The sequence below is a fragment of the Balaenoptera physalus genome (genome assembly GCF_965194825.1).
Source record: "Balaenoptera physalus genome assembly, chromosome: 3".
Lineage (NCBI taxonomy): Eukaryota > Metazoa > Chordata > Mammalia > Artiodactyla > Balaenopteridae > Balaenoptera > Balaenoptera physalus.
In genome coordinates this window covers 123,702,753-123,728,066 of record NC_138890.1, presented here as the reverse complement: position 1 = coordinate 123,728,066, position 25,314 = coordinate 123,702,753, and the positions used below count along the sequence as shown (strand labels likewise).

Here is a 25,314-nt window from a genome sequence, read left to right as displayed (position 1 = left end):
GTTTTTGTTTTCTTCAGATAAAATGAATACCCTGAAGTGGAAGTGCTGGAGCATATGGTAGCTGTATTTTTAATTTCTTAAGGAAACTCCATACTGTTTTCCATAGTGGCTGCACCAGTTTACATTCTCACCTACAGTGCACTAGGGTTCCCTTTTCTTCACATCCTCACCAACACTTGTTATTTATTGTCTTTTTGATCATAACCATTCTAACAGTTGTGAGGTGATAGCTCATTTTAGTTTTGATTTGCATTTCCCTGATGATTAGTGATGTTGAGCATCTTTTCATGTACTTGTTGGCCATTTGTATGTCTTCTTTGGAAAACTGTCTATTCTGATCTTCTGCCCATTTTTTAAATCAGGTTGGTTTTTTTTTGCTATTAAATTGTATGATTTCTTTGTATTTTGAATATTAACCCCTTATCATATATATGATTTACAAATATTTTTCTGCCATTCTGTAGGTTGCCTTTTCATTTTGTGAATGGTTACCTTTGCTCTGCAGAATCTTTTTAGTTTTATATAGTTTCACTTGTTTATTTTTGCTTTTGTTGCTTTTGGTATCAAATTAAAAAAATTATCACCAAGACCTATGTCAAGTAGTTTACCACCTATGTTTTCTTCTAGGAGTTTTATGGTTTTAGGTCTTATGTTCAAGTCCTTCCTCCATTTTGAGTTAACTTTTGTGTATGGTGTAAGATAGTAGGCCAGTTTCATTCTTTTGCATGTGGCTGTCAGTTTTTTCCAACACCATTTATCGAAGAGACTGTTTTTTCCCCATTGTATATTCTTAGTTTCTTTGTCAAATTAACTGACCATATATGGGTGGGTTTATTTTTGAGCTCTCTATTCTGTTTCATTGATTTATGTCTGTTTTTATGCCAATACCTTTCTGTTTTGATTACTATAGCTTTGTAATATAGTTCAAAATCAGGCAGCATGATGCCTCCAGCTTCACTTTCTTAATATTGCTTTGGCTAGTGTGGTCTTTTGGGGTTCCATACAAACTTTAAGATTGTTTGTTGTATTTCTGTGAAAAGTATTATTGGAATTTTGATAGGGATTGCATTGAATCTGTAGATTGCTTTGGGTAGTATGGAAATTTTTAACAATATTAACTCTTTCAATCCATGAACATGGAATATCTTTCCATTTATTTGTGTCTTCTTCAATTTCTTTCATTAATGTTTTAGGGTTTTCAGTGTACTCTATGGGCATTTTATAATGTGAATCCTGGTATACATAAGCAAACATATCTTTAAAGTATATATGTATGAGTGAAATTGCTAAATTTCAAAATTTGAAACTATGAAATTGCTAAATCATAGTGTTTACATACATTCAGCTTCACCAGATAATGACAGTTTTCTAATGTTGCTGTAACAATTTACACTCCTACCAGTAGAATAGTTCCTGATGCTTATATCATTGCCCATGTTAAGTATTGTCAGACTTTTATTTTTTCCCAATTTAATGGATGAGTAGGAGTGTCTTATCATGACTTAAATTTTTATTTTCCTAATGTTTGGCACCTTTTCACTGGGTTACTGGCTATTTGGACTTCTTCTTTAGTGAAGTGCCTATTTAAGTCATTTGACCATTTTTCTATTGAGTTGTCTACACTTTTCTGATTGAATTATAGGTGTTCCTTATATATTCTGAAAAAAATCGCTATGTTTTAGTTAATATATGTTTCAGAGTTCTTCAACTCCATGATTCTTCTTTTCACTTTTTTTGTGATGTATTTCAGTGAGCACAAGTTTTAATTTTAACTAGGCCAAATTGATCAATCTTCCACTCTACTAAAATTTCTGTTTACTTTAAAATTTTTTTCCATAGATCCCCAACAAACTAAAGATAAAAGAATAATTCCTCAACCTGATACAGGACACCTATAAAAACCCATAGCTAACATCATACTTAGTGTTTAAAGACTGAATGCTTTCTCCTTAAGACCAGGAATAAGACAAGGATGTCTCTTCTTGCCATTTCTATTCAACATTGGAGGTTCTAACCAGGGAAATTAGGCAAGAAAAAGAAGTGAAAACATCTAGATTGGAAAGAAAGAAGTAAAATTGTCTCTATTCACAAAGGATCTTATATATAGAAAATCCTAAAGAATACTCTGAAAACTAACAGAACTAATAAATGAGTTCAGCAAGATTGCAGGATATGATCAATATATTAAAACAATTTTTTTCTAACACTACCAATGAAAAATCTGAATATGAAGTTAATAAAACAATTTTATGAGCAATACTACCAAAAAATAAAAATAAAGTTCTTAAGAATAGATTTAACAAAAGAAAGACAAGATGCATACCTATAAAACTTTATTAAAAGAAATTAAAAAGACATAAATAAATGGAAAGATATTCCATGTTCATGGATTGAAAGACTTAATATTGTTAAGATGGCAATACTTTCTAAACTGATCTACACATTCAATGTAATCCCTATCAAAATTTAAGTTGCATTTTTTGCAGTAATTGACAAACTTATCCTAAAATTCATATGGAATTACAAGAAACCAAAAATTGCCAAACAATCTTGAAAAAGAAGAACACAGTTGGAGATATCACACTTCTCAATTTCAACACTTACTATAAAGCTATAATAATTGAGACAGTGTAGTATTGTCATAAGAATAGATATATAGATCACTGTAATAGAATTGAGTGCAGAAATAGATCCTTACATTTATGGTCAATTGAGTTTCAGCAAGGGCGTCAAGACCAATTATTGGAGAAAGAACAGTCTTTTCAACAAATGGTGCCAGGAAACTGGATATCCACATTCAAAAGAATGAATTTGAGTCTCTATCTCACACCACACACAAAAATGAACTAAAAATAAATCACAGTTCTAAGTGAAAGAGCTAAAACTATAAAACTCTCAGAAGAAAGCCTTAGAGTACATCTTTATGACCTTCGCTTAGGCAGTGGTTTCTTAGATACAACACCAAGAGCACAAATGACAAAAGAAAAAATGTATAAATTAAACTTCATCCAAATTAAAAACTTTCATGCTTCAATGGAAGCCATCGTGAAAGTGGAAGACAACCCACAGAATGGGAGCAAATATTTGAAAATCATATATTTGATTAAAAACTTATATCCAGAATGCATAAAGGACTCTTACAAGTCAATAATAAAGACAAGCCAATTAAAAATATGGACAAGGAATTTGAATAAGACATTTGTCCAAAGAAGATATAAAAATAGCCAATAAGCACATGAAAATATATTCAACATCATTAGTTATTAGAAAAATGCAAATCAAAACCATAAGGGGAAAGCACTCCACAATCACTAAGATGGCTAAAATAAAAAGATAGACAATATCAAGTGTTGACAGATTTGTGGAGGAAATGAAACCCTCATATATTTTTGGTGGGGATGTAAAATGATGTAGCCACCATGGAAAACAGTTGGGCAGTTCTTCCAAATGTTAAACATAGTAATATCATATAACACAACAATTCCACTCCTAGGTAATGAACACACAAGAGAAATGAAAATATGTCCACAAAAAAATTTGCACATGAATGTTCATTGAAGTATTATTCATTATAGCCAAAAAATGGAAACAACCCAAATCTCCATCACCTGATGAATGAATAAACAAAATGTGGTATATCCAAACAATGGAATATTATTCATTCATAACAAGGCATTAATTACTGATACATACGTACTGCAATGTGGATGAACCTTAAAAACATTATACTAAGTGAAAGAAGACAGTCACAAAAGACCAAATATTGTATGATTCCTTTTAAATGAGATGTTCAGAATAGTCAAATTCACAGAGACAGAAAGTAGACTATTGGCTACCAGGGGCTGGGAGGAAGAGTAATGGGTAAAGGGTGAAGAGGATTTTAGGGGTTAGGAGTTGAAAATATTCTAAAATTGGTTAGCGGTGGTGGTTGCACAACTCTGTGAATATACTAAAAGTCACTGACTTGTACACTTTAAAAGAATGATTTTTATGGTATGTTATTTATAACATAATAAAGTTGTTACATAAAAAGAGAATCTTTTTAAACCTCAGGGTTGAAGGGCAATTTTCATATAGTTTCTTCTGAAGGTTTTATATATTTGACTTTCTTTCTTTCTTTTTTTTTTTTTTTAACACTCTTGTAACAGACCCACATACTCTAGTCTTATCTCTGATTTACAGAACCCAAATCTGGATTAGGGCCCAGGGATTTGTATTTATTTATTTATTTATTTTTAAGGAACTCCTTTATTTATTTATTTATTTATGGCTGCGTTGGGTCTTCGTTTCTGTGTGAGGGCTTTCTCCAGTTGCGGCAAGCAGGGGCCACTCTTCATCGCGGTGCGCGGGCCTCTCACTATCGCGGCCTCTCTTTGTTGCGGAGCACAGGCTCCAGATGCGCAGGCTCAGTAGTTGTGGCTCACGGGCCTAGTTGCTCCGCGGCATGTGGGATCTTCCCAGACCAGGGCTCGAACCCGTGTCCCCTGCATTGGCAGGCAGATTCTCAACCACTGCGCCACCAGGGAAGCCCCAATTTGGCTTTCATATTTAGCTTTTTTATCCAGCTGAAATTGATCTTTGTATATGGCATGAAGTAGGTGTTCATTTAAATACCTTTTCAAACAGATATTTGTCCTGGAACTATTTATTATGAAGTTCATCTTTTCCCACTGATCCTTGGTGCCAGTTCGCTCATAAATCTAGCGTACATTTATTTCATGGGTCTTTTTCTGAGCTCTCTATTTCGTTCCATCATCTATTTGCCTATTACTCTGCCAATTATCGTTACAGCTTTATAATATTTTTCGACATCCCATAAAACATGTTCTTCCACATTGTTCTTTTTTCTTAAAGTGTATCACTGTTATTCTTAGTGTTTTCATATTATATGCATTTCTAAATAAATTTAAGAAGTTGTCAAGTTAAAAAGCAAGCACATACACACACACACACACACTTAAGTGCACTAGGATTTTTACTACGATTGCAATGCATTTATAAGTCAATATGGGGAGAATTGACATCTTTTCAAAATCTTCCAAATTATTTACATGATAGGTCTCTTGTTTATTTAGGTCTTAATATTTCCCAATAAAGTTTTATAATTTCTTATCTAGAGGTCTTACACACCTTTGATAAGATTTACTCCTTGGTTCTCAGCTGACATTTTTGATGCTATGGGTAAATTAATTCTTTAAAAAAATTTTGTTTTCTAATTGTTGCTGGTATACAAAAAAAAAACAGTTGACTTTTGTATATTGAATTTTGTATCCAGTGACCTTGCTAAATTAGCGTATTATTTGAAGATTTACACAGGATGATTTTGGATTTTCTATATGCTTGATCCTATCATTGGCAAATAGTGACAGTTTTTCTTCCTTCAAATTCTTATGTTCTCTTAAAATTTCTTGATTCACTGGGTAGGATCAATGTTGCATAGAAGTGAAGACAGCAGGATACTTTGTCATATTCCTAGTACCAAAAGAAAAACTTCCAATTTTTCACTATTAAATAGGACATTGAGTCATATCTAGGTCTTTACTGTAAACCTGAGGAAATAGGTTCTTGTGATCCATCTCCATGGAGAGAAGTTCTCTTACAAGTATCCCTACTCTGGACAGAGCTTGGGCTTCTGAACTCTATCTCTCTGGCCCAGCTGGAAGCAGAGTTCAAAAGCTTGATTTCCAGACAAAAGTAGCATTTGAAACTTCAGCATTCTCCTTATCCTTTGATTATAGACTTTCAACCAAAAATTGGCCAAGAAGTTCCCCTGTATCTTTTTAGATTTGTATTGAGAGTCAGAGTAAAGTCAGAATAACACATAGAGATGATGATAAAATTTAAGATTATTCTAATCTTAATCTGTGGGTTTCTGATATTCTATAATAATGATAAATGAAAGACACTCTGGGCTTCTATTGGGTTGGCCAAAAAGTTCGTAACATCGTACAGAAAAACCCAAACGAACTTTTTGGCCAATCCAATACTTTCTTTTTCTTCCTGTGAATGATATGCTCCATATTCCATTTTCTGGCCAACTATCAGCTAAAACATTGAATCTCTTCTTTCCAGGATATAAGTTCCTTTCAATTGGGATGAAACACAGGCAGTAAAAGAACCATCCCAGCTACGATTCCTTATGGGAACTCATTAAACTTTTCTAGGATAACTCTACACGTTATAAAAGGATAGGAGGTCTAGGTACACACCTAGGTTTTTTTGTTTTTTTTAAAGTTAAAGTTGCCGATAATGACAGCAGTCAGACCCTTCCAGAAAAAAGTGCTTAGGGCTGCTATGTAAGACAACACCGAGCTGGATAAATCTTTGGCCTATCTGAGGATGGTATTTTTTATTAGAATCTAGCCAGGTTATCACTTCCAGTGCTGTCATATTTTTCTTCAAATAAAAACATCTCTTTCTAAGCACTGCTTGGTCTCCTGGCTGCATGGTTTGACTTCTTAGTGTAGGCTGTCTATGTGTACTTTGCCTTTTCACAAAGGGCTCCTGTGTGTTTCTTCCCTCTACTTGATAGAGGATTTCCTCATGTCTATACAGAAGCAGCTGTGATATTTGTAGTGCATGGTTTAACATTAAAAAAGAAGAAAGTAAGCTAGTTTAATGAGAAGAGACACTAATAGCTTTATAGTAGCTTGGTAATGTTTCCTCTTTCCCCAACTCCCATTGTGATGCCAGGAGGCACCTCCAAATAACAATGATGATGACTGATGATATGGCAATGTCTTCTGGGGCCCATCTATCACATACAAACTCAGTTCAGTGCTGCTTCACTAGTGCTAGATGTGGCCTCTGAGACTGGCATTTGGCTGTGCTCCAATGCCCTTTTCTGGCTTCTGTCCTGGTACTTTATATATGATCTGAAGGTATTACTGATAGAATTTGTCCAGGAGTTATATATGATATCATGCTTACTAACCTAATTTTCCTGTGGTCAGTATAATATAAGAGAAAACCCTAAAAATGAAATGACTGATGATTACATAACTAAATAACATCCTAGAAATAGCTTTGCGCGCCTGTGTTTGAGATGAGAGCATATGGTTATCTCTGATTTAGGTTTGCTTCTGAGAGTTAATTTAATTTGGAATGAGAGATCCAGACTAACATTTAGAATCAAACATATGATTATAATTTTAGAATTAAAAAGAGACATGATTCAATCGCTTTTGTGTATTTTGGAGATAAGGTGTTTCAAAGGAGGTAGAGGAAGATCTTGACTTGAGATGTTTTGATACAAGCAGATGTGATGGATTAAAATTAAGGATGGGTTTTATTCACACTGAATGAGAGTGCATTTTCCATGGCTGCTGTGTTGATTTGTGCAGTTTGTTCTAAGCACTTTGAAAATCTACTCTTTCCGCCTTTCTCTCCTAAAACCAATCTAGGTGGATGGAATATATCAAGCTACATATCAGTAAAGAAGAATGACTCTTGGAATATAATAAGACTATAAAATAGCTTCATTTGGGAATTTCACTATATCTAGGTTTATAATAAGAAAAATTCCAAAGCAAAATAACAAATGACCTCAGTGTAAATTTTAAGCCCACATCTTCCATGATTTGCATATAACAAAACAAAAACTGGAGGAGAAAAGGGTCTTTGGGATCCTTGGAGTTAATAAAATTTGTGTCCTGGTTACATAACCTTGCTGTTTTCAATGAGCTGTGAGGAGTCTGGTGAAAAATTCAGGAAAACTAAATTAAATGAAATGTTCTAGAAAATGAGCCAGGACATTAGACTGGATGCGGATGCTTTCTGTTCCTAAAATACCTCATCTTTATTTTTATTCCTCTCATTCTTCAGCTAGTTTGTAGACAAAAAATATTTTCTTGTAGAAATGGTTTTTCTCACTCAAAAAAATTGGATATTCCCAGTTGTGCAATAATAATTAAATCAATAATATGTAATATGTATTGAGCATCTTCTGTATACTAGATATTATTATTAAATATTTTACATACATGGTTATGAATCCTCACAGCAAATATTAGGTTAGCTAGTATTTTCTCTATTTTATAGACTTGAGAAACAGAGGCTCAGAGAGGTTAAATGTTTTGCTCAGGTTAATACAGCTGGTAAGTGGTAAAGTGGGGATTTGATTAGAGATCTGATTGATTCTCACTCTACAATGCTATACTGCCTCTCCTAATAATATATAATACTGTTTATCGGTTTACAGTAAACAAGTACATCACACGATCTTGGTTAATTCAATAATAACCTTGCAGAGGTTATTTCTGCTTTAAAGTTGAGGAATTAAGAAACAAAAATCCAGACAACTGAGTGATGTGCTGAGTTTACTCAGTTAGAAAGAGGCACAGTTTGGACTGAACTTAAGTCCTCTGCATCTTTATCCATGTCACTTTCACCATACAACCTCAGCTTGGCCACAGGTTTACAAATCGGCAGGAAATATTAGGTATGAATGCAATTTCCAAGTAGTAAATGTTGCTGTTCCTTCAAAAATGATCAAAAATATTAAAAGGAGGAACCACTTAGCAAATAAATACTACTGACCTGTTTCTTCATTTTGCAGTCAGTGGAATTTAAGTTTAGTTCAATCTTTGGTTCTAGTCAAAGAAGCACACCAAGTGTATGTTTAAGAAGACTTCCTTTTTTTTTTTAACATCTTTATTGGAGTATAATTGCTTTACAATGGTGTGTTAGTTTCTGCTTTATAACAAAGTGAATCAGTCGTACATATACCTATGTCCCCATATCTCTTCCCTCTTGCATCTCCCTCCCTCCCACTCTCCCTATCCCACCCCTCTAGCTTCCTTCAAAAGCTACGTTCCTGTAGCGAAGAAGCAAACAAAGAACAGAGAGGAGTCCATGGCTCTAAAAAAAAATTTTGCAGTCCTCGGATGCAGTGTATAAAACCTGAAATAAATACATCTGAGTTTGGAAAATCAACTCTTGAGAGTAGGTGGCACAACTACACAGGACTGTAACTCAGCAATTGATGTTTTCTGGTTGAAGGACAGCGGTGTGTGTAGTGAGTGCTGTTCTAGAGGATTAGCTTGGATGATCAGTAAAGCCATAGATGTCTTATTGAGAGTGAATGTTGGTTGTATGACCGGGTTCCTCTTAATGCAACTGTTGGTAATTGTGTGTGTACAGGGAGAAGTTTGGGTAGAGGGAAAGAAAAAGGAAACAAACAGAGTAGAACTATGAAGTGAGAGAGAGAGAGAGAGGAGAAGACCTCTTAAAGAAGACAATGTGCATTATTTGACCTTGATTTTACCTCACATTCTTCTCAACTTGCTGAAAATGGAAGGCTGCTGTTGCTGATGAGCTGTCAAAGTCAATTATCACTTTACTAGATTTCTCTGTAGCTTTTTGAATCTGTTGACCATCTTTCATCTTTTGATCAAATACGTTTCCCTTGGTTCCTTCGTATCCTATTTCTTCATTTGTAATCTCCTTTTCAGGCTACTTTCATCTATGTATTCCTTAAATGTTCTAGTTCTCCCCAAATAAATCAGTAATATAACAAATCCTGTATACTTTATGACATAAATTCAAATATCATTTGTAATAATAAATGTTAATGGACATACTCTGCTATTAAAAGACACAGACTCTCAAAATAAAATATAATAAAAACATTAAAAATAAAAAGAAGGACAGAGTTGTATTAGGCAAATGCTAACAAATCAGAATTAGGAATTGCCATGCTAGCATAAAAATAAAATTTAAGTAGAAATTACTACAAAAAACTAAGAGCATTATATTTTTGTATTGATTGAAGATAAAATTTATGATGCAAATATAGCACTTACCACTATCAAATGCATTTTTGTGTATTTGCTTGCTTGTTTTACTGACAGACCACTTTACTGGAATGTAAGCTTCACAAGGACAGGAATATTGCTAGAGATTAAGGAGAAGTTGCCAAACACAATGGAGCACAACTGTAGTGAAAGATTTTTTAACTCAGTCTTTGATTACATAGCCAAAAATCAAACAAAATGAAAAGAGATAGAGGGACTGAATAATTAACAAAGTTGGTACATCAGATGTATCTTGAATGATGTCTCTCGCAGCAGAGAATTAACTAACTTATTTAACAAACACATATTAAGCACCTGCTAGTATATATGGTTCCTAATATCATATAATTTGTGGTTTGTCTAATACAGTGCCTATAAAAACACTTACCTTTCTCATCACTGCCTCATACCCCACATACTTTTGAGGAGGAGATTGTCTTAGAGAAAGTGTCTCCTGCATCCAATCATAATCATTCGCTGCCAGAAGTGAGTTCTGACCATAATATTCACTGATGACTTGCTTTTTATGTGAAAAATGGTAAAATGAATAAGCTTTAAAGTTTAGTGTCTACATGCAGAAAACATGGAAAACAAACTAGTCTGAGACTCTACAAAAACTTAGAAATGAAGGAGAGAAAAGGAATGTTTTAAAATCAGACATTTAAAGGTTGTGGAAAAATGAGAAACCAGCATGAAAATTATAAACCATTCACAAGGGAATGGTTTCAGTAATCACCTCAGCACTAGGCCGATTTCGTAACAACCCATTTTTAATAGAAATTTTAAGATTAGACGTAATTCACACTTATATATTCAAAAGTATGCCCAGAAGGGAACTTTTGGCATGCTTGACTTGCAATTTTTTTAAGATGACTAAAATAGTTTCTAAAATAATTTGATTCAATTTCATAACAAAAAGCACATAGAGAAGAGATAAGGCAAACATAAAGTAACAGTAAACATTTGGTATAGACCACTGTGATTCAAGGTAAACAACATTATGATAATAACTAAAGAATTTTAAATCACAGAATACCATATTCGTCGGCAATGTGAAGTACCAACACATTTGTTGGATGATAAATACAATAAGCATAGGTCAAAAAAGGATTTCTGAAATTATGCAGATTCGTGACTCCAAAAAAATAACTTTACATGGAAGAAAACATAATTTTATAAGGACTTTTAAAAAATTCCCCCCAAAATTGAGGTATAATTCTATTATAGTTCTCATCTAATAGAAAGCGAGTTCATAATTTTATGATTTGATACCCTGATCCCCAAACTGAGATGAAAGTCATTCTTTTTTTCAGTTATGCTACAAAACTCTATGTATTGCGGTGCTTGGGCTAAGTTTAAATACCATATGAATTATTGACGATTGCTTTACTGCATCGTGTATCTAAGGGTTTTAAAAAGTATGCCCCCCTTTGGTCAAAATTGTTATAGAAAATTTTAAAATTATTGGCTAGCCAAAAGAGTGAAATAAATTATTTTCATTAATTAAAAAAAAAAAAAAAAAAGCATATACCAGGGAAACTGACCTAGTCTGAAGGAGATCAGAATTTTTTTCTGAGGAAATAACTTTTTAGCATGAGATCTGAAGGATGTCAGAGTTCAAGTGAATAGTGAGAGAAGACTCTTTTGGGTATGGAAATAGTGTGTGCAAAGGACAGAAGTTTGCAACTGATGTATTTCTAGAAGTAGCCATTTTCATCCCTATTGTTAAATTGCAATGATTTTTATATGTTAGATATGTTTTACCTTTTTGATTTTTAGCCAAAAACTTGGGACTTAATTATTAGCTTCTTAGTGACCTGCCATTTATTTGAAGATGTTGACATTTGCACAACAGTATTATAAAAAAGGTGATTGCGCATTTAACAACCCAGTATTACCTCTTTTGTCCTTGAAAAACCCAGCCAAAGGCGTCATCTCACTTTTCGCTGTTCAAATCATGTGATCTTTTATCACTTAGCAGAGAAGCAGAGAAGATGTAAGATGTGATTCTTTGTGCCAGCAGTGTTCTATTTTACTCTCGTCTTTTCTAAATAGTATATTAGATAACTTAAACCTCTTTATCCCTCTTTTTTCCTTACAGGTAAACATAATTCACTTGTTACTCTCCCAATTTTATTCTTAGATAGATTTAAAACTCAATTTGTATTTTGAGCTTATGAACAAATGCTGTTAATTGATAGAAAAGACAAATTGGTTCCCTAGAAGAGTCTTGTAATTTAACAATAATCTAGCCCTAGGTAGCCCAGAAGATTTAAATCCATTTTTTCATTGCTCTAAATTTACTTCCAGGAAGGAACTTAGCCCTCAGTATAAAAATGACTCAGTGACATATCAGTATAACAAAATATAAAATACCTCCCCCCATTCTCAGGGAAATTTGTTGAACCTTGTGATCATAGGTATTTTTTGTTTTTCAGCTTTGATAATAGTGAAGATGCATTCTTCTCCATAAGGACATTGTATAGAAGAGGGAAGAATAAAAATATTGTGTTCGGTTAGAACTCTGAGTGTTCTGAAATACTGTAATCAAAGTATATATGGTCACAATAGCATAGAGTAATCATTAAGTAAAAACAGGCCTGTGTGGGTGGTCACTCCGGATGATTCATTCAGGCCTGGGATGAGAGGGAATGAGCATAATCAGTATTTACTGAGCTTTCTTCATCTCCAGTTATCACTGTGCCAGATTACCTGAAATGACTTCTAACACTACCCTTCTCCACATAACACAGGCATATTCAGAACTTCAATTTTCTTAACTTTGTAAGTCCAAACAGAGAGGAATAACACATGATAATTGAAATCAGTTCAGGATTAAGGAACATAACATTATATGTTGTTTGCTATTGATCTACTCATGCCAATGACCATGTTTGAAATCATCAATTTATGATCTAGTGGACAGATTGACCATCCCCCAAATACCAAAAAACCCACTGCAGATACATAAATCGATAGATAGATAGATAAGTAGATAAATACATACCTACAGTAGTCCCCCCTTATGCAGGGTTTTACTTTTCATGAAAGTTCAAACATATTAAACAGAAAATTCCAGAAATAAACAATTCATAAGTTTTAAATTGTGTGATATTCTGAGTAGTGTGATGAAATCTTGTGCTGTCCCCCCATCCCACCCGGGATGTGAATCATTCCTTTGTCCAGCGTATCCCACCTATTAGTCACTTGGTAGCCAACTCAATTATCAGATCCCCTGTCAAGGTATCACAGTGCTAGTGTTCAAGTAACCCTTATTTTACTTGATAATGGCCCTAGTGAAAGAGTAGAGATGCTGGCAATTTGGATATGTCAAAGAGAAGCTGTAAAGTGCTTCCTCTAAGTGAAAAGGTGAAAGTTCTCAATTTAATAAGGAAAGAAAAAAAATCAGATGCTGAGGTTGCTAAGATCTACAGTAAGAACAAATCTTCTCTCTGTGAAATTGTGAAGAAAGAAAAAGAAATTTGAGCTAGTTTTGCTGTAGAGCCTCAAACTGCAAAAGTTACCACCATAGTGTGTGGTAAGTGGTTAGCTGAGATGGAAAATGGATTACATTTGTACAAGGTATTTTGAGAAAGAGACCACATTCACATAATTTTTATTACAGAGTATTGTTGTAATTGTTCTATTTTATTATTAGTTATTGTTAATCTCTTGATATGTCTAATTTATAAATTAAACTTTATCATAGCTATGTATGTATAGGAAAAAACATAGTGTATATAAGGTTGGGTACCATCTGTAGTTTTAGGCATGCACTGGGGGTTTGAATGTATCCCAATGGATAAGGGATAACTACTGTATGTATATGTCCACTACTTCTAGTAACTCTCAAGACAAAAAGGATAAGAAAATCAGCCTTTTGCAGTAAAACTTTACATTTCAAAAGACTGCATTTCCTAGACTTAGGACTGACTTTGTCTGCAAGAGTTCAAGGCTCAGAAATATATATTCAATTCTGTAACAGGATCTGTGTATTCCTCTAGGTTACACATTGCATAGGAAAACTTTTTTCAAAGCCTAAATATACTCATCAACCTTCTTTCATTTGGAAAATACTGGTAGAGGAAATGTGTTTTGAATTTTTTTTTTTTTTTTTTGGATGTTCCCAGGAGGCAAAGACCCTTCGACATCTCATTTCCAATTCCTTGGAAAGAGAAATTGGAGTCAGTCTTTTCCAGGAACCAGGGATCTCTATTTTTAGCCTCTGCTGATTAAGACCACGTTATCTAAATAGGAAGAATGTGAACTGAGTGTACCTTTTACTCCCGAACAGTGATTATGGGGTTTCTATGATACCGATGGGGAATGTGTTTGAACAGACGTGTGGACAGTAAATCACCTTTATTTGCGTTCACTGAAGAACATTGTTGGGTCAAGCTGGGTCAACTTTTCTTTGATTTGTGCTTTTATTTTTTGCGTTTCAAGGGAAATTCAGTTAAAATGAAGTCTTGTGTCATAAAAATTTCATTTTGCTCACATGGATCTTTGATATTTATTCAAGTAGTAATAGTGGGGTAGAGAAGAAAGTTAATTAAGGCTAAAAAGAGAAAAACAGGAAATTAAAACCTAAGTTAAAGCGGAAATCAGCATCCTGATGGAAGTAGATCAGATGCAGGGAGTGAAAAATAGTGAATATGACAGGAGGATGTAGAAGAGTGAGCTGAAAGGAGAGTAATGGTTAGATTCAAATCAAGAGTTTTGTAGAGAGGGGAACTGGAAGGGCATGGCAGCAGAGGGAGATCTTCTTATAGGGAAGGGATCAAAAGCCTAAATGTACCAGAAATGAAAAGCAGAGAAGTTACCATTAGTAAAATACTGATGTGCCAGAATTTGATAAAGAGACTTGGAAGAATAAAAATTATCTGGTTGCAGATTCAGAACTAGGTTTGGCAATGTATGCCCAGGACAGTAGGAGCAAAATGAAGGAGAAACAGCTATTGTGTAGATTTCAATGACAAGATAGAATGATAGAGAATGAGAAGACCCCAGGTCTTTCAGAGAAAAGGCAAAGCAGATTGCCACTCTCCCTGTGTTGAGGCAGGTGGTATTTATGGAGGAAGAACCACCTTAGGAGAGGATAGCTGAGTCAGCAGGAGGAAGGCAGATAATAGCCAAAGCACGTGGAGGGAACAGTACCTGATTTTCTACCACATCTGTTGGCTACCTTACATCTTATTTCTTCCTTTTCTCCTGAGAATCCAAATGCTCTCTCCCCTCTCTGCAGGTTCTTTAAACAGTGACAACTTTAAAAGACTCCAGATGGCTTTGAAAAAACTTGAAAGTCATCCAACGTGCACTGCAGGCCTTTGTAGACACTCCATGTGGAGCCAGTCTGAAAACCTTATAGTTTTTCTGTTTGGATTATGTCTTGGGAATGAGCTGCAATTGCAAGCACGCACACACAAAAATTAAAAGTAAGCCAACCCCAGCCTATGTGTGCTCAGAAGCAAAAAGCAACATGAGTTTTTGCAGCCACATTGGGCTTGGTGTGCATCACTCTGTACCCTGCTTGGCCTCGCTGTGGGCAGAAGGCAGAGGATACAGTGATCGTGGAATAACTCATTCCCTGCTTCTCAGATATCAGTTTATAACCCACTCCTTCAGTGGATTTACTGTGCTTGCATAGGAAATTTAACCCAGCGTGGTTTCATTGGGAACGTATTAGAAAGGTTCATAGACTCAACCAATTTTGCCTAGCTTTCATCTAGAACTATTTAAAATACCATTATTGATTATCTATAGAAAGCCAATTTCTGAAGCGAGTTTTGTTGAAATGACTTTAATAAAAACTAACAAGTGTAAGCAGCTACTTTCAGAGGATGGGAAGATTGCATAAAACTGAATTTTAAATTCTGTTTTTTGAGGAACAAACTGAAGAATAGGGTAAAGATTGTTTGGATTCACTGGCTTCTTGGAAGGAAATAACCCGAAGTTTTAAGATAATACAAAAATGCAAGAACTTTGAAGGATAAGATAAATTCACATGTGGACTCACATTCTAGAAAAAGCAAAGGGTGTGTGAGAGAGTGAGAGAGAGAAAGAGAGAGAGAGGGAGAGATAGAGAGGGCGGGGGAGAGAGAGAGAGGGAAGAGAGGAGGAATAAAATGTTTGTTCTCTTGATATGCTGACTGATTTATAACGAGATGATTTGTGCTAAAAATATATTTTTCAGGCCATCCAGCCCCACTGTCAGCAGTCAGGTTGGTAGGAGGAACATGTGGGGTGGATAGAAAGGTCCAGGTGTTACATGAGTGTTACTTTTGATCATGTTTAAGTTTATGGGGAGTTATTTTATTTTTAACACCATTGCAACACCAGTACATCTTGTGTCTCATCTATAAATATGAGACAGGAGGGCTGGATGGATACTTAGAGTGACTGGCTCAGTTGACACAATTGACCCAGTTGAAATATCCTTGCTTTGGGGTAAATTTTCAACTCTTTCCAGGATACTAATGACAGATGTCAGGATTTTTATAACAATTCTAATCATTTAGTCAAATGAAAAATTGCAGTAACATCTTCCAGTCACCATGGAGGCTCTTTGCACTCCAATTACAAGTGTCATCAGAAATCCTTGAAACAATTGTCAGGTCATTGGGGAGATACAATGTGACATGATTGCTGCTTGTTTTTTTTCCAAACCCACAGCAAAAAGATTTTCAAAGGATTAAGGGCAGCTTGCAGATTCAAAGAGGACTGAAATCACATATTGGTTATTGACAGGATACTATTATCATCAGGAAGGTATTTAGACACAGGCAGGAATTTCCACATATAATACAGAGATAAAAATCACCAGTAACTATGGCTTTTTGAGCAATCCACTGTCTAGTGGTACATGAATCTAATAGCAAGAGGGAAATCAAGAAATTTGCCATCGACTTTTGTGAAGCAAGGATAGTGTTTTTCTAACTCCACTCACTTGTTTTCCAACTACACAATTTCTGCAACATCTAAATTACTTGCACTGCTATTTATTAAATATTTTCTTTAAATCGACTCACTTTTGCTTACCTGAACGAAAGAACTGGCCTTCAGGAAGGAGTTAGATGGTGAAAAAGGGATTTCAATTTACCTATAAATATTGTAATTTGTAAGGATCAGTTGAATTATGTTTATTATGATATGTGATTCAATGTGAAAAATGTGTACTTGTTGCCTGAAAAAACAAAAAACGTTGGCACGGAGTTTGTGGCAATTTTTTATAAGGGATGGGAATAAGGATCTGATGTTTTTATCCTGTCAAAGCCTGTGGAAGACACTTAACAGCACATCTCCTCACAAACATCACTAACTTGTCATGGGTCACAGTAACCGATATTGTGGATCTGTACAAAGTGATGAAATGGACACACCCCCAGCAATGAAGTTCTGCTTACCTGTGTGGCTAAGTAGAACACAAGCCTTTTTTGGAAAGCTGAATCAAGGCAACAGGGTGGGCAGAGGATGTTCCCTGGAGCAGGATTCACGAGGTGCATTCCACAGGATATAACTCTGTGGGTTAATAATAGGTAGAGAACAAATGTACGGACACCAATGGGGGAAAGTGGCAGGGGTCGTGGTGGGATGAATTGGGAGCTTGGGAATGACATGTATACACTAATATGGATAAAATGGATGACTAGTAAGAACCTGCTGTATAAAAAAATAAATAAAATAAAATTCAAAAATTAAAAAAAAAAAGGTATATAAAAAGAAAAAATAAAGGAGAGAGGGAACAGTGGTCAAACTAGTTGGAGATATCCTAGGTTCAACAAAGTCAGGCAGCCTATTGTAAAGTACTGATAGGCTAATATGCTAGTTTTTCCCTAGTGTATTACATGACAGAATCTCCACCCGGCCTGCCCCCCCCACCCCAGGATCTGACAGGACTAAAGATCAGGCATGCTCACTTTGGAAGCCTTGATGTATCCCTGTGGGCTGCCGGGGAACTCTTCCAGATGGCTTTCCTGGGATGAAACCTAGATTGCTGGCTGTTTCTGAGCAAAAGCATGGAGTTAAAGAGAAAAGTCAAGGGCTATGGCTCTGTTCATGGGCAGACTCCACCAGCCGTGTCTCTGGGCAAGGGTAGGCATTTTGTGCAAGAAGTGCCATCTATATTGTTGCCTGCTAAAATGACTGATTTAGTAAAAAGAATAGTGAACTATATTCCGAGTCCCACCTTTCCATGACCTTCAACAGATACTGATACTTTTCTGGGCCTCAGTTTCCTTCTTGTAAACAGAGGGGGTTAATTAATCAGTCTTTGAAGTCCCTTCCCACTCCAACACTCAACAATTAAATGGCCTTTGGATGTCTGTTCCAGCCTTATTGTTATTTTAGTCTAAAGGACAAAAAGATAAGACCCAGATGAGGGAAGAATAGCTAATGATTTGGAGCTTGGAAGTTACCTGCTAAATAATGATTTTCGTACCTAGGATGCAAAGCCTTTCAAAAGCCATCTTCCCTAATGAGTCTGTAAGTAGACATCTGCAGACAACATGCAAACATCTCTGAGGTTTGTGCCCAGCATGTGAGAGCAGAGCCCCGTGGTACTTGTTTATGATGCTTTAATTCTTGTAGTAATTTTTTGGTTCCTTAGCAAGGACAAAAAATAAGTTTTAATTTTTCTCATTTGAGTGTTCCTTGAAATGGTATCTTTGATCTATAGCCAACAGGATTCTTGAATTTTAAATCGAAGCTCCTAGTGACTCAGACTTTAATTGGACACACCTCTTGGCTGAGACGATGAATAATTAGTCCATTTCACATGAGGGAACTATACACCCTCAAGCCCTCAAAAAAATATTAAAGCAGAGATGGAGAAGATGTAATTTATTATAATAACTCTCCTAAAGTTACAAAAATACAAGGATAGCAATTTACCATGCTGTTCTCACTATTATCTCCTTCTGGCTCTTTATCCTGAGCCTCCCTATGATTCAAACTAAAGAAGTTTCAAGGAAGTGAGGGTGTCATAAAGGGATGACTGCTTCGTGCAAGATGGGGCAGTAACTCAACTAGAGGCAAAATCAGGCTTGGTTTTCTGACTCAAACTAGAATTGGCATTTAGAGCTCTAGGTGCTAGTGCTAAATTTAGCACTAGTTAACAAGATGATATTACTTGCCTGTGCTTCAGCTTTCTGGTGTAAAATAAAGGTGTTAGAATAGAAAATCTGGGACATCCCTTCCTGTTAAAAAAAAAAAAAACAAAAACATTTATTTTCATATCCAGGGAGTGGGATTAAGATGGGAAGGAAAGAGTCAATTAAACATCCATGTGGACGCAGGGAGTGAAAGGGAAGTGGCCTAGCCTGGGCTTAGCTCTTTAATGGTTATTTCTGAGCACGAAGGCAGGGCAAGGCCCTGGGAGGGGCTTTAGAGACGGATAGTAACATTCCTTTGGTTAAAGCAGGTAAATGGGCCTTATTTCTATTATTATTCACACCTTACCTATGTTTTCCATATCCTTGTTATATAGTCACTACTTACTACACATTAAAACCAAATTAAAAATATATAAATACAAATAATAAATAAAACAGACTCTTTAAGAAGAACAAAAATGAAGCACGCTTTACCTTTATGACGGAACGGAATACTTTTTAGTTTTCTCTATGGCGTATCCTACCGTTATGACTTATCCTGATCACACATGAGATGGCAGCTGCTTACCTGTCAGGCTTCATCTCCCACCTGTCTCCCCTTAACCATTCTCTCAGCAATATTCGATTCTCTAGAGGCTCTCACATATGTCATACTTTCTAATGCATCTGTGTCTTTCCGTGCGTGGTCATTCTGTCTGGAACGCCTTCCCCGAGCCTGTTCCAAGAATTCCTACCTATTCTTTCAATTTTATCTCAGATACTTCTGTGAAGCTTTTTCCCATCTTCCCCTGGCAGACTTGGGTGCTCCTTTGGCCCCACGTAAACGTGCCCTGTGTATCTCTGCATTGAAGCTGTCGTGTATCATACTGATTAGCATACCTGGTTCCTGATGGATTGTAAACTCCTGGAGGGCAGAGATTGAATTTCCATGTGTTCACAATCAACCTGGCTTTCTGTCTATCCATATTCATCTGCCTGTTCTATTTATCTGTCCTCGCCTTCTCCATGCATACCTCAGGTGATTTCAAAATATGGTAACTGATGTGTAGTAGTAAATACATGTAGAATAAATCTTCTTGGTGCAAAGGAAAGAGATGCCCTGGAGGAGCTGAGCAGTGGATAAGGTGCTATATAAGCAAAGGTGAAAGTACTTTTTTTTTTTTTTTTTAAATGTGACCTGGGCTGGATATTCTGAATGCTGAGGCTGGTGGAGGGTGTGGGTAGCCGGCTTGGTCACCATTATTATTTGGGGATAACTGAGGAGCATTCAGAAAGTATCTAGAAATTATGACTTGGGTACCTGAGCTCTAGCTATCACCCTCTTTTGATGGAGGAAATCCTATCTGTTGTTACTTTTCGTTATATTGAATCAAGTATAAAATTATTCACAAAACACGTTTAAGTCTAGATTTATCAAGACTGTAGTTAACGTTTAAAACAATTTTACCTTTCAAGTTTCAGGAAAAATATCTCATACATACATACACACAAAAACCAAAATACACCTGTTTTTCTTTCTTTTCTCCCTCCTTCCCTCCAACCATCTCTTCCTTCCTTTCTTTCTTTCTTTTTTTTCTCCAGAGGGACTCTATTTTCTTCCCAAGCACTCTCCCACCTTCATTTTCCATTGCTTCTTTCTATGTCAAGTCCCTTGAATCTAAAACCGGGTTATCCCTGGTACCATTCTTTCATTCATATTGTGCTAAACTCCTAGAATTCCCTAACATCTCCTTACACAAACCCTATTTATCCTTCAAGGACTAGTGCAAGTTCACTTCTCCTATCAAGTTCCCCCTGGTCACTGTGGTCCTTATTGAGTTTCTACCAGTGTTACTGGCATCTAGCCTCTACATGCTGACTTAGCTCTTTCTTCCCTTTCATCCTGTGCCATTTACTCCTGGTTCATTTTTTATGGGTGGTAACTTGTCAGCTGGAGAGCAAGTACCCTGAGGCCAAAGCCCAGCTCTTACATACACGGTTTCTATATCCTTGTAGCCCCAGTATAGTGTTAAGCACATACTCTTGACTTGATAAAATAGTTAATTGATGATTTGGTTAATGACAGGGAAATCACCCACTAAGATTCACTGTCAGCATGATAATTAAGTTCTGGTTCAAAGTCTGACTTCACAAGTGCATTTTGTGTCCCATTCTTTGAAACAGGCAAAGAGAAAAAAAACATGAAAATGACTCAACTTCTGAAATTTTCAGCTTTGAGAAGTGTTCATTTTTAGAAGGAGGAAGAAGGTAAGAGGTGAACTCTAAGGGAACCCAGGCTTGCACTTTGAGGTCCAGGATTAAAATAGTTTCAACACTGTGCATTCTAAGAACTAGCCAGAGGTCAGAAGTTTCCTTGGCATTTGAGCCAAGCTGATCATAATTTTGCATTTCTTCACATAGAGTCACCACTCAGATTTATATAGCGTTCTTTTCTTTCCAATTTAGAAAAAAATAATTTCATTTAATTTCTTGTTAATATTTATAATCATTTAAAATTTTAATATCACCTCAATATTATTCATTCTGCAGTTAAGATGTTTTGCTTATAAATCTCCATGTATGTCTTAAATCATTTCATAGGGTTAGATTCTAGAGGTGGGATTTCTGGGTCAGAGCACATAGACCTGCTTAAAGTTCATGTTTTGAAAAACAGAAAGAAAATCATGATTTTGCATATGATGGCGAGGATGAGGAATATTATGGCTTTATTTTTATAGATTTTTACCCCCAAATCCTTTCTCCTTGTTTTTTTCAACTTAATCTCCCAATTGCATCATTTTCGCTTAAGTGCATTATGTGGAAACAGCCTTGTCAAGATACTACTTTGTATAGGATGCTGTGTAACGCATTTTGACCACTCTGGGTAATATTCAGGGCAGTTCAACCCAAAACTCCTCTACATTTCCTAGAATGGTTCTTCAATCCAGAATTTTATGAAGATGGAAGTAGGATTAGTTGATGATAAATAAACCCACAATCTAATGAAAACTCTAGACCTGACTATAAATTTAAGCATAACTATTCAGGATAATTTGCAATTTACAAATATATATATATATATATATATACACACACACACATACACATATACACACATACACACATACATACATACACACACACACACACACACAGAGCAAGGACTGCTATGAATATACATTCCATCCTCACTAAAGAATTGCTGAAAAACCCCAGTCTGGTGCGTCTTAAAATAAGTGATCTCAATTATATTCCCAGTCTGAGTGCCCTGAGGACCTCAAGGGAGAAAATTGTGTGAGGTTCACATAGGACCTATACAACTCTCAAAGTTTACTTTAAGCAGGTTTAGGCACCATCAGTTCCATTGCTGGGGAGATTTTGCTTCTCTCAGTGAGCTCCTGAGCTGCCTGTCTCTGTTTTCCAGTGAGGAGTGACTTGTCTCTGCTGGGGCACCCACCCTGCACTTCTCTGGCTCTGTACTCTGAGTACACTGTGTTCTCTGGCTGGGTTCTCCTGGGTTCTGCCTTCATGCATTCTGGATTAAATTTTGCTCTGGTTAATCAAGAACATAATTTTCCATTGTGGGTATGAGCTGAAAATGGATTTTTGCCATGATGTATAAACTTGGATACCATAACGTTACCCCTTCTTTGTGCTCCCATAGAACCGGGGGGCACATCTCTGCTGTCATATCTTTTTAACATCTGCCTCACCCACAAACTAAAGTGCAAAGGACTTCTTTTTTGTTTTTACTTTTTTTTAAATCTATCTAGCACTTTGCTCAGAGGATACAAAATTTTGTTAAATTATTTGTTGTTAAGCTACTGTCAAACAGTTGAAATATTTACTTAGCTATTTCTGCTCAGCATTTTGCTGTTTAATTGCTTCATCTCCCTCTTGTGGATTGTAGTTATTCAAAAAATATTAAGTATTGACTCAGTGCCAGTAATAAATTTTAGTCTGCTTGTGTCTTAGCGCATGGAATGCTGTTACTAATCTACATGTAGAAACTGCGTTTTCAAAACTCTAATTCAGGAACATGGTGTGACTGTAAGCTTTTTTCAATTAGCAAATTTATTTCTATATATAGACTTACAAGGATATCAAGATTAATTCAAATTTTGATTTTCATTTAATGAATTTTCACAGCTAAATAAATACATGTAAAGCCACTGGGACTATATCCATAAGTATGGATGCAATTATGCAGTGATAAAAAACAAAACTCAAAAAATCAAAAAAAAATGTAGTGGCTTAAAACAACAGTGTTTATTTCTCATTCATGCTACATGTCCATTTGGGTTGCTAGGGCTCTGTTTCATGTTGTTTTTCACTTAGTTCTGCAGGCTGATGGAGTCTCTACCATCTGAACATTGCTAATCCACACAGGGAGGCAATGGTGAAGCACGTGAGTTCTTAAAACTTCAATGAAACAGAACATATTACTTCAGCTTATATTTTATTGTTCACAGCAAGTCACATGGTTTTCTAAACTTCAAAGAGTAGGGTAGGGTAGCACAATTCATGTGCCCAGAAAGAGAAGAAGTATTTGGTCTACAGAACTAATGACTCTCCCAGGCCGTAGTCTGTGATCAAAAATTCAGCTCACTTTCCTTCCCTCTGCCAAGTGACTTAATGGTACCATTTCCGGGGAAAGAAAGACCAACCATGGAAGTACTCATAACTTTACAAAACGGTGTGGATGAACCAAGTGCAGAGTGGCCAGGGGAGACTGAAATTCAGTTTGAGAGAGTCTGATGGTTCAGTGGACAAGAGACTGAATTCCAAAGAGGCAGCCTGGTCTTAAATCACTGGGCTGGTTCTTTGGGTTTAGATAGGCCAGAGGTTTAATACAGGAATTCAGACAGAATAAGCATTGATCCCTCACAAACATAATAATGAATTAGAGCAGAATAAGTGTCACGAACCTGTAAGTATCACCAAATAAAACTTTGGATCTCAGAGCATGCTCATTTGTTCTTTTATCTCTTCAGCTAAGGAGGATAAAAGAGGGCTCATGTACATTGTTTGGAGGCAAGAACATAAAACAGAGACTCACAGTGTGTTTGCTTTGCCTTAATAAAGTCTAGGAATTTTTATGGAGGCTCTTTTATGTAAAACAATTATTCTTAGACTTTTTGGGTCACATACTCCATTCAGAATCGGATAATAGAATTCAATAGAGGAAGGCTTGCCTTTTCAATAAAGGAATCTTGATCTGAACCTCATACTTTGTACAAAAATTAACTCAAAAAGGTTCATATGGTTAAAAGGAAAATAAAACTATAAAACTTGTAGAAAAAAATGGGAGAAAATTCTTTGGGATCTGGGGTTACATGAGGAGTTCATAAACTTGACACCAAAAGCATGATCTATAAAAGGAAAAATGGATAAATTGGAGCTCATCAAAATTTTAAAAAATTTACTCTGCAGAAGATTCTGTTAAGAGAATGAGAAGCGACAAACAAGGAAACAATATTTGCAGATCACATCTCTGACAAAGGACCAGTATCTAGAATATGTAAAGAACTCTCAACACTTAACAGTGAAAAACAAACAAAAAAATCTAATTAGAAAATGGGCTTCCACATGAAGAGATATTTTATGAAGATGATATACAGGTGAAAAATAAGTGCATGAGAATAGGTTTAGCATAATTACTTATTTAAGAAATGCAAATTAAAACAGCAATGAGATATCACCACATCTGTCAGAATGGCTATAATAACAAGTAAAGACAACACCAAATGCTGGAAGGGGTTCAGAGAATCTGATCACTCACTCATACATTGCTGGTGGGAATGGTACAGTGGCTTTGGAAAACTGTTTGGCAGTTTCTTATAAAACTGGCCACATTTATTAGTTTGTTTGGGCTGCCATAACAAAATACCACAGACTAAGTGGCTTAGAAATAAACAGAAATTTATTTTCTAGTAGTTCTGGAGATTCGAAATCCAAGATCAAGGTGTTAGCAGGCCTTCTTTTGAGGCCTGTCTCCTTGGCTTGCAGATGGCCACCTTCTTGATGTGTCCTCAGATGATCGCTCTTCAGTCTGTGTGTCGTCTGTATACTAATCTCCTCTTATAAGGACATCAGTCATAATGGATTAAGGCCCATCCATGTGACCTCATTTTCCCTTAATTACCTCCTTAAATTCCCTATTTCCAAATACAGTCACATTCTGAGGTACTGGGGGTTAGGGCTTCAACATATGAATTTTGGAAAGACACAGATCAGTCCATAGTACCATGCAACTACTATATAACCTAGCAATTGTACTCAACCATTTATCCCAGAAAGAGTAAGATCTGTGTTTTTAAAAATCTGTACATGAATGTTCATAGTAGGTGTATTCCTAATAGCTAAAAACTAGAAACAATCCAGATGTCCTTCAATAGGTAAATGGTTAAACAAACTAGTACTTCCTATAC

General features: G+C 35.8%; 1 long non-coding RNA gene across 1 annotated transcript in view; it reads left to right on the top strand.

The window, feature by feature from the left end:
* Positions 1-25,314, top strand: part of LOC309658607 — a 47,520-nt gene extending 22,206 nt beyond the window's left edge. The window contains exon 2 of the long non-coding RNA XR_014262312.1: positions 1-25,314. This exon is cut by the window's left edge and continues 4,151 nt beyond it. This is a non-coding gene — a long non-coding RNA (uncharacterized lncRNA).